This window comes from Akebia trifoliata, chromosome 13 (assembly GCF_017979445.1).
Source record: "Akebia trifoliata isolate Shusen 1 chromosome 13, ASM1797944v1, whole genome shotgun sequence".
NCBI classification, from domain to species: Eukaryota; Viridiplantae; Streptophyta; class Magnoliopsida; order Ranunculales; family Lardizabalaceae; genus Akebia; species Akebia trifoliata.
In genome coordinates, this window is record NC_141387.1 from 12,722,999 (window position 1) to 12,740,395 (window position 17,397).

A 17,397-nucleotide genomic window follows, 5' to 3' on the forward strand; every position below is an offset into this window, starting at 1 on the left:
CAAAACCCTAAATTAAAACCCTAAAGACTAAGTCAATCTCATAAGACTAAAGTCAAAACCCTAACTAAAACTCTAAAACAAACCTTAATGCTTCTAAAAAACTTTATAAATAGGAGCCTCCACACCCTATTTTCGTATAAAAGAAAAAACCCTAGAAAAAGTAGGTGAAGAAGCCTCCACAACCGCTCCAAAACCCTAATTTTGGAGTCCCAACTCCTTACCCATCACTCCTACTTCGATTTTAGCCTAAAAAATACCTAGAAACCATTCAAAAACACCCCAAAATCCACAAGAAATTCGAAGCACCCAGATCTAAGAAGGAAATACCTTGTCTCGGAGATTAGAAATCAGATCCGAAGACAGAACGAAGTAATGAGTACGGTACAAGGAGCAGTTTCACCAGATCTGAGGGAATAGAACCTTTGCAGATCGAAGGTAAGATTTTTTGTTATTTTTTTATCTAGGTTTTGTCATAGCAATGTAGTCTTATTTGGGATAAGTAGAGACCGGCATTGGCCGGGTGGGATTGGTGCCTAACACCTTCCAACCCCGTAATGTGATCCTCGGATTCAATTTTTCTATAGTAGATTGGTTCTTTTATCCGTTTAGAGTCAGTATTTGGTTCCTAGACCGTAATAACTAGGTGACAACTCCCAAACCTCAAGGGTCAAAAGTGGATCCGCGCACCCCGCGGATCGAGGGCGCTTTCAGTATTTCCAAACTGTACAAAATATTTTCATGTCCAAGTTGGTCAAAATAGACATTGAAACTAAAATTTAATACCTTTATTTGGGTTCTAGTCTGTATTATAGTATTCTATTATGACATATATCCACAAAATGTATTAAAATATTTTGATTTTTTCAAGGGTTGACATGAAATTTAGTTGATATAGTGTCTTTTTACATATATATTTATGAGAAAATCAGTGTTAATTTTACAAAATATTATGATGAATAGTGAATTTTGATCAGAATTATTAATATCCAATTATAATTATTAATATAAATTATAATAAGTTATATGTCAACTTAATTTTTTGTACTATAATCACATATGCATAAACATCCAATAATCCTTGTTTTAATTAGTTTAATCTATTAGTAATTATTTATTTATGTACTTATTTAAAAAAAATTAAAGTATAATAGTTGAAGCGGTCAGGATCCGTAGATAACATTTTAGACAATGTTCTAGACAACGTGTTTTGTCTTATATGGGCAAAAAGTTTCAGAATGGGCTGATTTTTGTGAGAATGATCTCTATGTTAAGGGGATCATCTTTGCAAAAAAGCAGCTCATTCCAAAATTGTTATGCCATATGGGAAAAAATGTTATCTATGAAACGCTGTCTTAGTTTAAGAGTTTTACATACACAGGTATATGTAACTAATATGGCTGATTATTTTCATTTGCATATAGAATACTATTTTTCTCTTCACTTCTGGGACTCAAATATTTTTTTGTATGATTACTAGAAGTTGTTAAATTTTATTTTCACACTTCATATGATTATTTATTATATTTCTTATGACTCAAATGCATTTCTATCATTTCTATTGTTTCAATATTTTCAAGAAAATTATATTTATTTTCATATTAATCAAAATACTTGTACAAAAAATTTCATTAACAAACTAACCAAAATAGACATCGCAATCGAAATTTAATATCTTGGGCTGTATATATTTGTACCAAATTTAATACAACTTACCCATTGACTCCCAAGGCCAACAATGACATTTATGATTTCATAAGCCTGGAAGCGATTGCAATTTTAATTCATTTCATTTTAATTATTGTATAATCTTTATTTTAAAACAGAATTAAAAATTTTCTTTTATATGGATGTTGTTACATAATGAAAGTCTTCTACTTTGTTCTATATAAAGATTCAACAATTATTTTGATAGGTATTGGAGAGCTTAGAGCATGCGAAGAATCGAGGTACACACATTTTTGCCGAGTACTTAGGAGGTTCAATTTACTGTGATGCTTATAATATAAGCAACCCCAGAGCTGATGGACTTGGTTTGGTATCATGTATTGAACTAAGTCCTGAAAATGCCGGCATATCATCCGAAGAGGTACTTTTTTGTGTGTGTGTGTATTTTAACCAAATTTCTTATGTGCTTATGCACATTATTTTTTACATTTAAATATTGTTTTTAACTATTGTATATCTATTATGTTGAACTCATCTTTACCTCCATTAACCACTAGCCCCTTGTTTGCCTAGTAAAAAAAAAATGTATATCTAATATGATGTAGGAGTAGGACAACTATGTTATGTAATTTTTCAGATTTTTTATTTATATATATTTTTTATTACTATTGTTAATAATATAATTAGCTACAACTTAAATAGTGTCAAAATCCTAAGTTCAGGACATGTAGTGATATAGTGAAATACTCGAGAGTCTAAGATCGATCCATGGGGATTAAATCAAAAGTGAGCAAAAATTAATGAAAAAGAAAAGGAAAAAAAAAAAATCTAAATTTTGGATTTTGAAACTAAAGCGAGAATAAATTTAAAATCAAGAACAATAATAGAAAAATGGTTAAGGAATTGAAGATCCACCATGGGAAAATTGTAAAATTTATTTGTTTGACCAATTTTTGTTTAAACTTAAATTGAACAATGGTTTGTTATAATTGGAATATTTGGTAATGAAATTTTGACATAATAATCCAAAAATATGTGTTTGATTATCTAAAAATTGTATGTAGCACGTTGTTAAATTAACACAAGAAGTTTAAGCATTTGATGCAACCGAAGTTCAGACCAAATCAAAGAATTTTATAGTTAAATAATAATAATAATCCTAAATAAAATACTTATTGAATTAAAAAAACCCAAACAATTTTACCTCCATGTTTTTATCAAATAAAATCAAACTTACCATTCGTCATGGGTTCTCCTCTAATTTTGACTAAAAGTTTAGCTAATCATCTCTGAAAAATCCAAGAAAATAATTCATTAATCAATCCTTGAAAATTAGAATGAAAATAAATAAAAAAATAGAGAAAAGAGGGTATCAAGGAGAAAAAATAATAGAAGAGATGAAGAAAATGAAAAACTAGGGACAAAAGTAAAGAGTCTCAGAAAAGTTGGTAGAGAGAATTAATTAGGGAAAAAGAACAATTAAATACAAAGAAAGTGAATGTAGAACATAAAAGAAAAGGAAGAAAAGTTGGTAGAGAGAATTAATTAGGGAAAAAGAACAATTAAATACAAAGAAAGTGAATGTAGAACATAAAAGAAAAGGAAGAGAGAGAGAAAAAAGTTGTGAGTTACGTCAGAAAGAAAGAGCTTCTCTCTTTTCTTAGTCCTTCCTTCTTTTTCTTAATCTTTTTAAGCTCTTCCTTTTTTGTCGTATTTTCCAAGAATGTTCTTGCTTCATTATTTTAGTTATCAATCTATTATATATTTTTTTTAATCTACTTTCAAGAATTCCCTTCCTTTATTGTCTTCTTTAACATTGGGCTTTTAATTGGTTTCCTTTCAAAACATCAGCCTTAACACCTATAAAATAAAAATTAAAACAATTAGGCTTATATCACCTATATAAAGAAGATTTAGCATGCGTTTTCTAAGGTAATGTAGATGATGCAAAACTAAAGTCTTCAAATTATTAATTGAAAGTTGATGTAACAACCTAAAAATAAAGAAGGGTAGAGCATAATTAAATTGATATTTTCATAGCTAGTCCTGAACTAATATGATTTTGCCATTTATTAAAAAAGATGATTATTGTGCGAGGTATCAGAATTTTTGCTGGTAAAAATAAAGAAATTTATAAAATTATTAGTCAAGTTATGTATTTAAATACGATTTTGCAAGCAAGGGTTCTAGAATTTGCTTATGTAAATTTTAGAAAATCAAAGGAATAAAAGTGTAAATTCACTACAAAAGTTTATATAGACAATAAGATTTATTTGTGTTTAGTAGAGTCATATAACTCAATTGGTACATATTGCAAAGCAACTTTTAGGTCGTAAGTTCAACTCTAACTTACCCATCAAAAATCAAAATAATTTATCCATGTATGAGAATATTTCAAAATCTTATCTAATTATATAATTTCATCAAAATATTTATCTATGTTTTCTCCTCTATTGATTATGTTATATGCTTTCTTATTAACGAATATTGTAATCAATTCATAAAAAAATAAGCTAACATAATGCATATTGTAATTTTCTTTAGAGTTGTGCTAGGGTGACATTAGATTTACTGTGATTTTTTACATTTCTGATGTGGAGGTACGCACATAATCGTAGATGTTGTTTCCTTGTGATACGAGCAAACACATCTATGATAATGTGAGCACCTCCACGTAAGAAATGTAAAAAATGCAGTAAATCCAATGTCATTCAAGCATTAATATTTTCTTTATCATTATCTAAGTTCCTATGACTTGAGTTTTTGTATTATCAAATATAAAATGTTAAGCCTATCTGCCTATCTACTTGTATAGTATTAACTTTCATGTCGAAAGTCAATTTTTTGAATTATTGAACCACTTTATTTGGTGCTATATTTTCACAACTTAGGTTCAATACCCGTTGACAACTACTTAACCCCCTACTTGCCTAGTTAAAAAAAGGACTAATAATCAAAAGATATTTTTGAAAATGTGAAATGAGATGAATTACAAATTGTTGATAAAAAAACTCGTTGTCTAAATCATTTCATGGATGGAGAACCACGAGATATTAAGTAGATTTTGTTCAAACACATAAGACTCAAAATGCAGTTAACAAAACTGAGTAGGTATATATTGTTTGTCCCATATTTGGAATGATATCATCTTGAAATTTAAAAGATATTTTTTTCCCAGGTTAACTATATAAATGCACATGCAACTTTAAGTATTGTTGGTGACCTAGCTGAGGTGAATGCTATAAAAAAGGTGTTCAAGAACGTGTCAGATATTAAAATCAACTCAACCAAGGTCTCTCTCTCTCTCTCTATTATATATGGGAATACTAATATCCAAGACCTCATAAGGACGTTAGTATTTTCCACTAATTTCTTTTTCCAATAATATCCTTGTTCAATTTGTCTTTTAGTGAAAAGAGACAAGTGTATGCTAGTTTTTTACATAATAAATGATTGTCATTTACGTCATAAATGTGAATGACATTTTAAATGTTTTGGCAATTAATGCCAATATAATAATTCATTTCTTAAGGGTATAATAAATGTATTTATTATATAGCCTACATGGTGAGACCAAATTATTGAGATGATGTTTAGTGAGGATGATCTCTATGGTGAGAAGATCATCCTAAAAAAAAATCAGCCCAATCTAAAACTTCTGACCCCATCAAAATTAAGTGGTCTACAAAGTTGAAGAATTATTATGAACTGTCAATTTTTAATGTTAATTTGTATATCACTTTTGACGGGGTGAGAAGTTTTAGAATGTGCTGATATATATATATATATATAGGGTCCCGTTCAGCAACAAACATTTTGGCAAAACATTTTTCAAAACATGGGTTAGAGGTTTTGGAATGGCTGATATTTGGTGAGGATGATCTCTACGGTGAGGAGATCATCCTCACCAAAAATCAGCCCATTCCAAAACTTCTAACCCATGTTTACAAGTTGAAAAATCATGGACTGTCCATTTTTTGTAAACCATTTTTGATGGGGTTAGAAGTTTTGGAATGGGCTGATTTTTGGTGAGGATGATCTCTACAGTGAGGAGATCATCATCACCAAAAATCAGCACATTCCAAAACTTCTAACCCCATCAAAAATAGTTTACAAAAAATGGACGGTCCACGATTTTTCAACTTGTAAACATGGGTTAGAAGTTTTGGAATGTGCTGATTTTTGGTGAGGATGATCTCCTCACTATAGAGACCGTCGTAAAAAATTCAGCCTAATAATATGACAAATTTTGCTTCTCAACATGATTTCCCTAATGTGAGTTGTTGAATGTGTCCCTATATATATATATATATAAACACAATGATAGATCCCAATCTCTTTGTCTTATAAATAAAGAGGGATTGAGATTAAATTTCACTATAAATCTTGATGATAATTTTTTAATTTATTGTCTCTCATCTTCTCTTTCTTTTTAAGCATCCTTTTCCACCTTAGTTGCATATCATCTTCTACCTCCCTTAACCCCAAAAAGGATGCTTGTGCTAGTAGGCACAAGTAAACTTATAAAGCATTGTTGGGATTTAATTTCATTACGAATCTTCATAAAAAAAATTAATTTTATTATCTTTCTCTTTTTTTAGTTTTCAAAAGTACCATTCCAAATTTATTATTTTCTCTTTCCTATTCTTTTAACTTCAAAGAGGATGCATGTGCCTACTGTGCATGCACACGCATGTGTGTGTATGTTTGTGTGCGTGTGAGTGTGTGTATAGGGGAATGCTAGTTTTCAAGACCACATGATGACATTAGCAATGTCCATCACATTCATTTTTCAGTAATATCCTTATCCATTTTATTTTTTTACCAAAAAAATATTAGGTATGTTGGCCTTTTACATAATAAATATATTTATTATGTTGCCATTAATTATCAAAGTATTTAGTGTAAATAAGACATTTATATTTAAAGACTAAAATGCCCTTTGCATTTATTATTTAAAAGAAAAACATTTATTATGCAATGAAGGGCTCCATTGTCATTGCCAGGGAGGAGCTAGTAAGGATACTGTTGGGGGGGAATCAAGTTTTTGGTGATTTCAGACTACCCTTGCTCTTTGTTTTAATTTAAGATGCTCTTATGTTTTCAACTAATGACATGCCTCCTTTGACCCTATTGCTCCCTCCACTTTTTACCCCTCTTGCTTTAATTCTTTTGATTAATTAGATAACCCTTTACACTATGATGAATATTTGAGATACCCAAAACTTTGTTTTCAAATTGATAACATGGCCCATTCGACATGTTTTGCCTTTTATAGACTAACTGAAAATGACCTAAATAACCTCATTTGCAATTGGCATCCAAATTTTTTATTTTATTTCCCTAAAATTTGTTATCTTCAAGTATTTCAAGTTTTCAACCTCGATAAAAAATTAATTTTAATCTGTTTAACTCCATCTTCAATCTACCATTTTGAACTTTGTCATAAACCCTTCTATAAAACATTAGAACTTTTTAGCAAAAATCTCATCATCTTCTACTTCAAAAATCCTACCTTATTTTCCCAAGAGGTCATCTTCTACTGATTTTGGGAAGAGATCTAATTCAAAAGGTTTTCGATTTCATGTTAAGAGGGTAATGAAGTCATCTAATTTTTTTCTATTAGATAAGACCGTGGTCGAGGGGGCATGTAGGCGTTTTGGTAGATATTTGAGATAGCCTCTTATGTTTTTAAACTGATGACATTGCCCCTTGACTTCGGGCTTATCTCATACACTAATGAGAAAGCACCTAAATACCCTTTTTTTTTCAACTTCTAACCAAAAACCTTGAATATATTCCTCAAATTAAACCATTTATCTTCAAGCTATCCAATCTTATAATTAAATGTACTTTGCCTCCCATAAAAAAATCTTGGTTTTTCCCTGGTCATTGTCTGATATTTTTTTTAATATAAATATTACACAACCTCAAATAAGGTATATATATATGTATATGTATATATTTCCACTATAAGAAAAAAATATATTGCAATTTAGTGACTATGGAAAAAAAGGTATTGGACATTGCTAACATCCAACTTACATTGTGGATAAAGTATACGAATTCTAATGACAATTTTTTCCCCTTCTTGGATCTCCTTTTTGGTTTTGTTGTTATTGTTGTCTTTAGTCTATGATTGGACATTGCCTCGGTGCAGCTGGGGGTTTAGAAGCCATTGCTACAATTAAGGCCATAATGGTTGCATCCAACCATTAACCAATTTGTATGTACTTCTTCCAATAATTCTTCTAAAACTGGTGAATGAAGTTAAAGAACATTTTTTAGGGGATTCCCATAAAGGTGATTTTTTTATTTATAAAAATTTATGTATTATTCATTTTAATTTCAAAAATGATAAATTACCATTTTTGATAACAAAATATTTCAATTAAAGCGAAGGAAAACTTTTCTTGCAACTAATTTTTCCCCACTTTAATTTTAGTAAATAGTTAGAAAATTCGCTTGATAAAATGATAAACCTTTTATCCCTTTTAAGTAAAATATTTTAATTTAAAAAAATAATTTACCATTTTTGAAATTAAAATGACTAATGCGCTGAAGTGGGAATTTCACAATTTTCAGCACTGTTTGAGTAATTAACCTTTTCAATTTTTTTTTTTTTAAGATTTGTCATTTTCATAGATTTCAATTTCAACATCGGATAGCTTCAACCATTTGCCAAACTGATTTATCCTTCTTTTTATCATAACTGTAGAATCTCGAGCCTTCAGTTACCTTCAATACCATCCCAAACAAAAAACAGCATCATGAAATCAATGTTGGTGAGATGTGGACCCTTCTTTCTAATTTTTTTGAAAACAAATAAAAAATCTGACTTATCTATTATCTTTTGTTATTTGCAGCCATTTCAAATTCTGTTGGGTTTGGAGGACAGAATTCTGTCTTGGTTTTTTTAGCATTTAAATTATGATTTATCGAGTTGTCGATAATTATCAAAGAACAACAAACTAGCTCTTCCCAAGATAGATTTCTTGTAGAGGTTGTTCCATTATTGTATTTTCTAACAGTTCATCACTGACTCTTCAGGGATCAAAATTTATTTTGTAGTAATTCAGTATTCAATGTGAATGTGTATTCAACAAGATCTTTATCTAGGTTGTTTACACGATCTTGGTGTGGAATTTCATTCTAATATCTTCAAGTTAACTCTTTATGACATTTCAAAAAATATTGTCAATATTTGACTGAATGAAAACTGCTAAAGTACCTTGAAGTAACACTCGTAGTAGCATTACTCGAGGATGAAGTTTTCAGGAAACCATTGCAGCTTTTTCTTGAGATAGAGTCTTCAACACTTGAGGAGAATTGATGATTCTTTGTACACCCAATATTACTTCGATTGTTATTTCGAGTCACTGTAGCAAGGCTCTTGATTCAATTTCTCTGAAAGTTTGTTTGACTCCATTTTTCCCCTTTATTTTTTATTGGTTCAACCTAGGTCTAGCAATATACCATTATCACCCAACATATCTATGAGTCCAATTAAACTAGTTTAGTTCTAAGTGAATAGGGTCAGGTTGGCGAACTTTGACGTATTTTTTTGTTCACTACTTAATCCAATGCTTGATAGGTGAACATGATCGGATATATTTGAGTCCAATGGTTAGACTTGACAATTAATTGGGAAAATATTTTTAAGCACAAAAATGCAATATTTTGGTGGAAAAATGTAATGAGAATTAAAATTCATTTGAATCCCCCCCCCCCCTAAAATTACTAATAAATTAATCAATTTTAGAAAGGAATTATGATTACTTAGATATATGTATGTCATCTTATTTTATTTAGTCTAAGAAGATCAACACGTTTTTGAACATTTATATTTTAATTACTTGGATATATTAACAATTTATTAATAAATATTTAACAAAAAAAATAAAATAGTGATATATATATATATTTATTTATTAATGTTGTACTTATTGTCTTGTTTGACACCATTGTTCTCATTCCCATATAGAATATAATTGTTTTCGGTTATCAATCACTGTTTTAACATCACTAATACGTAACAAAACACTACTAATCTTGTTTCCATTCTACATGTTGGATTATTTTTGATGACCTATAAGTTTGTTTTATGCCTATTTTATCATTTTATTTAGTTTCGATGAATTTTTTCTTAATATTCCATGCTTTCTATGAAAATTGTATGTATTTCGACACTACACAAAATATTTTCATATCCAAGTTGATCGAAATAGACATTAAAACCGAAATTTAATACGTTTATTTGGGCTCTAGTCTTTATTATAGTATTCTATTATGACATTTGTCCACAAAATGTATTGAAATATTTTGATTTTCTTAAGGATTGACATGAAATTTAGTTGCTATAGTGTCTTTTTACATATATATTTTATGAGGAAATCAATGTTAATTTTACAAAATATTGTGATGAATAGTGAATTTCGATCAGAATTATTAATATCCAATTATAATTATTAATATAAATTATAATAAGTTATATTTCATCTTATTTTTTTGTACTAATCATATATGCATAAACATCCAATAATCCATGTTTTGATTAGTTTAATCTATTAGTAATTATTTATTTATGTACATATTTAAAAAAATCAAAGTATAGTAGTTGAAAGGGTTAGATTTGTAGATAACATTATAGGCAACTGTTTTGTCTTATATGGTTAAAAAGTTTTAGAATGGGCTGATTTTTTTGTGAGGATGATCTCTATGCTGAGGGGATCATACTTGTAAAAAAAATCAGCCCATTCCAAAATTATTTTGCCATATAGGACAAAATGTTATCTACGAAACGATGCCCTAATTTAAGAGTTCTACATACAAAAGGTATATGTAGCTAATACGGCTTATTATTTTCACTTTCATATAGAATACTATTTTTCTCTTCACTTTTGGGACTCAAATATTTTCTTGTACGATTACTAGAAGTTGTTAAATTGTTGTCGGAGGTTGTAAGTAAATAATAATAATAAAAAAAAAAAAATTGGAAAATTTTATTTTCAATTTAATAATTAATAATAATAAATGTGTAATAATTTAGAAATTATGATTTTTATTTATTTTCTCAAATTTATGCAATTATTCATTAGGAGAAAGTTCCATACGTAACAAAAACAGAGAAAAGAAAGACCGAATACAACAACTTAATCTCATCATTTTGAATTCAATGACATGGATCCCCACTCCAAGGTTTAGATTTGGTAGGTAACAAACTTCATAAAAGCAAGGTTCCCTTTGAGTTATCAGAACTCCAATGGATATTTTGTAATAAAAATGCAACAATGGTCTTTTGGGGTAAATCACTCTAATTTATTTTATAAATTAATTTTTTTTTTACTTAAAAAAATTCTAAAAATTACCATCGCACATCCCTTGACTCGCATTGGTTTATTTTGAAAATTACAAAAAATATTCATGTTATCTTAAAAAACCATCATTTATTTGTTTTCTTTTTTAAATTTAGAAAATTACAATTGCACATTTTGTTTGGAAAATTACAAAAATATCAATGTAATTTTCAAAATCAGTTTTTTATTTTTATTTTTTTATTTTTTTATTTTTTTATTTTTATTTTTATTTTTAATTTCACATACATACGTTGATTTTGATTTTGATATTTGTTAAAAGTGTTTGAATTTTGTGGGAATTTTCATTGTAAATCTTCACGAGTCAAATTTGTCCACTAGTAGTTCAAGGGTTTGCTGCATTTGTTAAATGCAGTCGGGTCACCTGCTTAAGTGGTTTCTATCTTATTTTTACTTGGGACTAGCAAAATCAAGGTTTGGGGGTATGATCAAGGCCTAGAAAGTTTATTTTGAGATCCGAATTACGAAGACTTTAAGGATAAAATACGTCTTAAATCCCTAATTAAAGATAATGCATTTATAGTCCACGTTTTTGTTATTTTCGAATTTATTATGATTATTAACTTAATTTGGGTTAATTAGTTGTGACAGGGTCAAAGATAGGAGACATAAAGATTAAAGAAAAATATTTACAAGAAGCTCATCGCATTCCAGAATCCAAGCCAAAGAATTGGACCGATTTTCAAACTCAGAAGGCCCACTACAGCCGCAGTGTGGTGGACCCCTATGGCAGCACGGTGAAGTCGATAATAAAGGCATCGGGATTTGTGTAGACTTATGATGATGTGATTCATAACCTAATAAATTAGGGTTTGGAGATTTTGTTATATGTGTAATGTTCCGAATCTAGAAACCCTAATGTGGTATTTGTAAATAGAGGCTAAACCAAACCAGAAACTAATGTTTTCATTTTACAAAAACCCTGAAAATGAACATCGCATGTCCCTTGGCTCGCATTGGTTTATTTTGAAAATTACAAAAATATTCATTTAATCTTAAAAAACCATCATTTATTTATTTATTTTTTTTAAATCTAGAAAATCACAATTGCATGTTTTGTTTTGAAAATTACAAAAATATCAATGTAATTTTCAAAATCAGTTTTTTTTTTTTTTAACTATTTTTTTATTTGACATACATACGTTGATTTTGATTTTGATATTTGTTAAAAGTGTTTGAATTTTGTGGGAATTTTCATTGTAAATCTTCACGAGTCAAATTTGTCCACTAGTGGTTCAAGGGTTTACTGCACTCGTTAAATACAGTCGCGTCACCTGCTTAAGTGGTTTCTTTCTTATTTTTACTTGGGACTAGCAAAATCAAGGTTTGAGGGTATTATCAAGGCCTATAAAGTTTATTTTGAGATTCGAATTACAAAGACTTTAAGGATAAAATACGTCTTAAATCCCTAATTAAAGATAATGCATTTATAGTCCACGTTTTTGTTATTTTCGAATTTATTATGATTATTAACTTAATTGGGGTTAATTAGTTGTGACAGGGTCAAAGATAGGAGACATAAAGATTAAAGAAAAATATTTACAAGAAGCTCATCGCATTCCAGAATCCAAGCCAAAGAATTGGACCGAATTTCAAACTCAGAAGGCCCACTACAACCGCAGTGCGGTGGACCCCTATGGCAGCATGGTGAAGTCGATAATAAAGGCATTGGGATTTGTGTAGACTTATGATGATGTGATTCATAACCTAATAAATTAGGGTTTGGAGATTTTATTATACGTAGAATGTTCCGAATCTAGAAACCCTAATCTGGTATTTGTAAATAGAGGCTAAACCAAACCAGAAATTAATGTTTTCATTTTACAAAAACCCTGAAAATGAACATCGCATGTCCCTTGGCTCGCATTGGTTTATTTTGAAAATTACAAAAATATTCATTTAATCTTAAAAAACCATCCTTTATTTATTTTTATTTTTTAAATCTAGAAAATCACAATTGCATGTTTTGTTTTGAAAATTACAAAAATATCAATGTAATTTTCAAAATCAGTTTTTTTTTTTAAACTATTTTTTTTATTTCACATACATACGTTGATTTTGATTTTGATATTTGTTAAAAGTGTTTGAATTTTGTGGGAATTTTCATTGTAAATCTTCACGAGTCAAATTTGTCCACTAGTGGTTCAAGGGTTTGCTGCATTCGTTAAATGCAGTCGCGTCACCTGCTTAAGTGGTTTCTATCTTATTTTTACTTGGGACTAGCAAAATCAAGGTTTGAGGGTATTATCAAGGCCTAGAAAGTTTATTTTGAGATTCGAATTACAAAGATTTTAAGGATAAAATACGTCTTAAATCCCTAATTAAAGATAATGCATTTATAGTCCACGTTTTTGTTATTTTCGAATTTATTATGATTATTAACTTAATTTGAGTTAATTAGTTGTGACAGGGTCAAAGATAGGAGACGTAAAGATTAAAGAAAAATATTTACAAGAAGCTCATCGCATTCCAGAATCCAAGCCAAAGAATTGGACCGAATTTCAAACTCAGAAGGCCCACTACAGCCGCAGTGCGGTGGACCCCTATAGCAGCACAGTGAAGGTTATAATAAAGGCATTGGGATTTGTGTAGACTTATGATGATGTGATTCATAACCTAATAAATTAGGGTTTGGAGATTTTGTTATACACGGAATGTTTCGAATCTAAAAATCCCATTCTGGTCTCTGTAAATAGAGGCTAGAGCAAGCCAGAAATTAATTTTTTAATTTTACAAAAACCTTGATAATGACCATCGCACGTCCCTTGACTCTTATTGGTTTATTTTGAAAATTACAAAAATATTCATGTAATCTTAAAAACCATCCTTTATTTATTTTTCTAAAAATCGAGAAAATTACAATTGCACATTTTGTTTTGAAAATTACAAAAATATCAATGTAATTTTCAAAATCATCTTTTTTATTTTTATTTTTAACTATTTATTTTATTTTATAAAAACCCAGAAAATTGCAATGGCAGGTTGGTGAAATCACGTTGGTTTGTTTTGAAAATTAAAATAATATCCATGTAATCTTCAAAACCACCCTTTATTTATTTTTTGAATTTTTTTATTTTTATTTTAAGAAAATCCAGAAAATTGCAATTGCACTCCAGTGAAATCATGTTGATTTATTTTGAAAATTACAATAATATCCACGTAATTTTCAATATCACCATTTATTTATTTTTTTAAAAGCCAGAAAATTGCAATTGCACGTCCCTAAATTCACTCTCTCTGTAGCAGTTCGGGCTTGTATTAATCTCAACTTTCTCGAATTGGGGTCTACAAATTCATGGATTGAGTATCAGTTTCGGATTCGAGAGAGATGAATTCGCAGGTAGTTCGTTAGTTGACATGTACTTCAAAATTGGTGGGAGTCTCGACGATGCTTGCTGCATCTCTAATTGGTTGTATTATAGAGATTCTGTTTCATGGAACGTTATGATTTCTGGGTTTGCTCAAATTGGCAATTATGATGAAGTTTTGAGATTGTTTTCGGAGATGCTGGTTGTTGATCGGATTGAGTCTAATGATTTTACATTTACAAGTTTGCTTAAGTGCTGTTGTTGTTTAACAGAGGTGGAGCAAATTCATGGACTTGTTTTGAAATCTGGAATTGAAATTGATGTTGTTGTGGGCAGTGCTCTTATTGATTTGTATGGGAAGTGTAGGAGTGTGAATTCGTGTAAAAAATTTCTCGAATCCATGGAAATAAAAGATAGTTTCACTTGGAGTTCGATAATTTCTGGTTACTCGAGAAATGGTGATGGAGATGAAGCTGTGATTTTGTTTCGAGATATGTGTCGACAAGGTGTGAAACCTGATCAACATGCCTTGTCATGTGCGATAAAAGCTTGTGTCGGGATAGGAGGAATAGAAACAGGAATTCAAGTCCATACCCTTATGATAAAAAATGGTTACCAAAGAGATTGTTTTGTTGCAAGTGTTCTCTTAATTCTTTATGCAGATTTTAATGAAATGGGCACCGCAGAAAATGTTTTTAGACGGATTTCCGATAAAGACTTGGTCTCCTGGAATTCTATGATCATGGGTCATGCTCAGAGGGATGAGGAATCTGATCTCTCTTGCATCAAACTCGATTGTGAACTTCGACGAACTACTACACTAAAACCTGATGGAGCCACTCTAGTTGCAGTTCTAAAATCTTGTCATAGTAAATAGGAATTAAACATGGGTCTTTAGATCCATACAGAGATTGCGAAGTCAAGCCACAGTTTTGAAACTCCAGTTGGGAATGCAGTGATCTATATGTATTCTAAGTGTGAGGCAATAGAAGATGCTCGTAACGCTTTTGTTGCCATGTTTCACAAGGATGAGGTTTCATGGAGTTCCATCATAGGAAATTATGCTCAAAATGGAGTAGAATTAGAAGCTCTGAGGCTTTGCAAAGAAATGTTGGCAGATGGGATCCATTTAAGCTGTTTTAGTCTCCCTTCATGCATTTCAGCTTGCTCGGGCCACCCAGCTATGGATTTGGGAAAACTGTTCCACTCTTTCGTTATTAAATATGGTTTTCATAAAGACATCTACATGGGGAGTTCGTTGATAAATATGTACGCCAAATGTGGAAGCATGGAAGATTCCATCAAAGCTTTCAATGAACAAGGCAGCCCAAATGTTGTAACTTTCAATGCTTTGATCTCAGGACTTGCACAACATGGAAAAGCACGTGAGGCAATCAAGACATTCAAAGAGATGAAAAAGATGAACATGGTCCCAAACAAAATAAGCTTCTCATCTGTTTTATCGGCTTGTAGCCATGTGGGTGTTGTAGAGGAGAGTGTGTTCTTTGATTTGATGCATCGAAAGTACAGAATTGAGCCAGAAACCGAACATTATTCTTGCTTGGTTGATGTTTTTGGTCGTGCCGGGAGACTAGAGGAGGCATATCAAATTATGTAAAACAATGTGGGTGATTCGGCATGGAGGACATTGTTAAGTGCTTGTAGGAATTATGGGAATATAGAAATCGGAGAGAAATCAGGAGAAAGGGTGATGGAACTAGACCCCAATGATCACGCTTCATATGTGGGGGATTGTTGGAAAAAATCTGTAGTTTTTTCCAGATTTTTGTGACTGAGTGGGTCTATTTGAACTATGATTTAAGTGGGTCTCACAATTTATTTGAGGCGGAACCACTAGAAGTAGTTGGTTGATCATCAGAGATTGGAGGGGGAGGGGGAGGGGGAGGGGGGGGGGGGGGGGGGGGGGGGGGGGGGCTAAAAATGGCAGAGACGGGGTCAAGAAGGATCCTAGACGTGGTTGGTTGATCATCAGAGGTTGGGTTCATACGTTTATGATGAGAGACTTTTCGCACCCTGAAATAGAAAATATTTTGAGAGAGTTGCCTATACTGAATCAATAGATGAAAACTGTTGATTCGAGGCATGCTATCGTTGATGGTTTATTTTAGCAAATTTATACACAATGGCTCGCATTGTTTGGTCAATGAGCCACCTATTGGATGGGCTACATACCCAAAATTGTATCAGTTGGCCGTCTTAACAACCCAGACATCAAGTGTAAAGGAGAGATTGTATTGGCACACCAACTTTTATTTATAAAACACCAATCCTTTTGAAATCAAAGGATTGTTTATACGTAGAATGGTGTTATGACTAAGTTATAACTAAATGTTGGTGTGGCAATAGAAGTTCTCATTGTAACATGAGAAAACATTGTAAAACTTGTTCTAGTTTTTTTACTGTGAGTTATGGCACTTTTTATTTTATTAAAATACCAAATATGACATCAGGCCAGCCCATTATGAATCATTCTACACTGACATCCTACAACACTTTCTACAGCATTGCTTGTGCAGAGAACCATCAATTTCTCAAGGAAAAGCATCTATGGTTCAGTGCGGTGCTGGGCAATATTGTAAGAACTCAGTTTAGCCTTCTTCAGCCATTATATAAGGTACGATGGGATACCCACAAACCCATAAGTCTACCTCTCAACACGATTTCCTGTTTATAAGCATAGGCGAATAATAGATAAGATATGTTAGATCCCACAAACTTGATGATGATCGATATCTCATGTTACCTCTATAAAAAAAAGCTTAGTTCTTGACAAGAACAATGATCCAACATGGTGAAGTTCTAAAACAAATATATTTTAGGCAGATTTACCAAAACATGTACAACTTTTCAATTATTTATCAAAACAGTACACTGTAATCATTTTGGTAAATTTTTTCCAAAACTGTACTGTTTCGATAAATTATTCTTTTATTTTTGCTAGGCAAGCAAGGAGACAGTGGTTAATGGAGGTAAAGATGAGTTCAACGGGATTTGAACCTAGGCCATGGGTATCAACTCTCCTCAAGCTT

General features: G+C 30.9%; 1 pseudogene; it reads left to right on the forward strand.

The window, feature by feature from the left end:
- The first annotated feature begins 1,330 nt into the window (after positions 1-1,330).
- Positions 1,331-17,363, forward strand: LOC147387904 (pentatricopeptide repeat-containing protein At1g03540-like; annotated as a pseudogene).
- Positions 17,364-17,397: the final 34 nt, after the last annotated feature.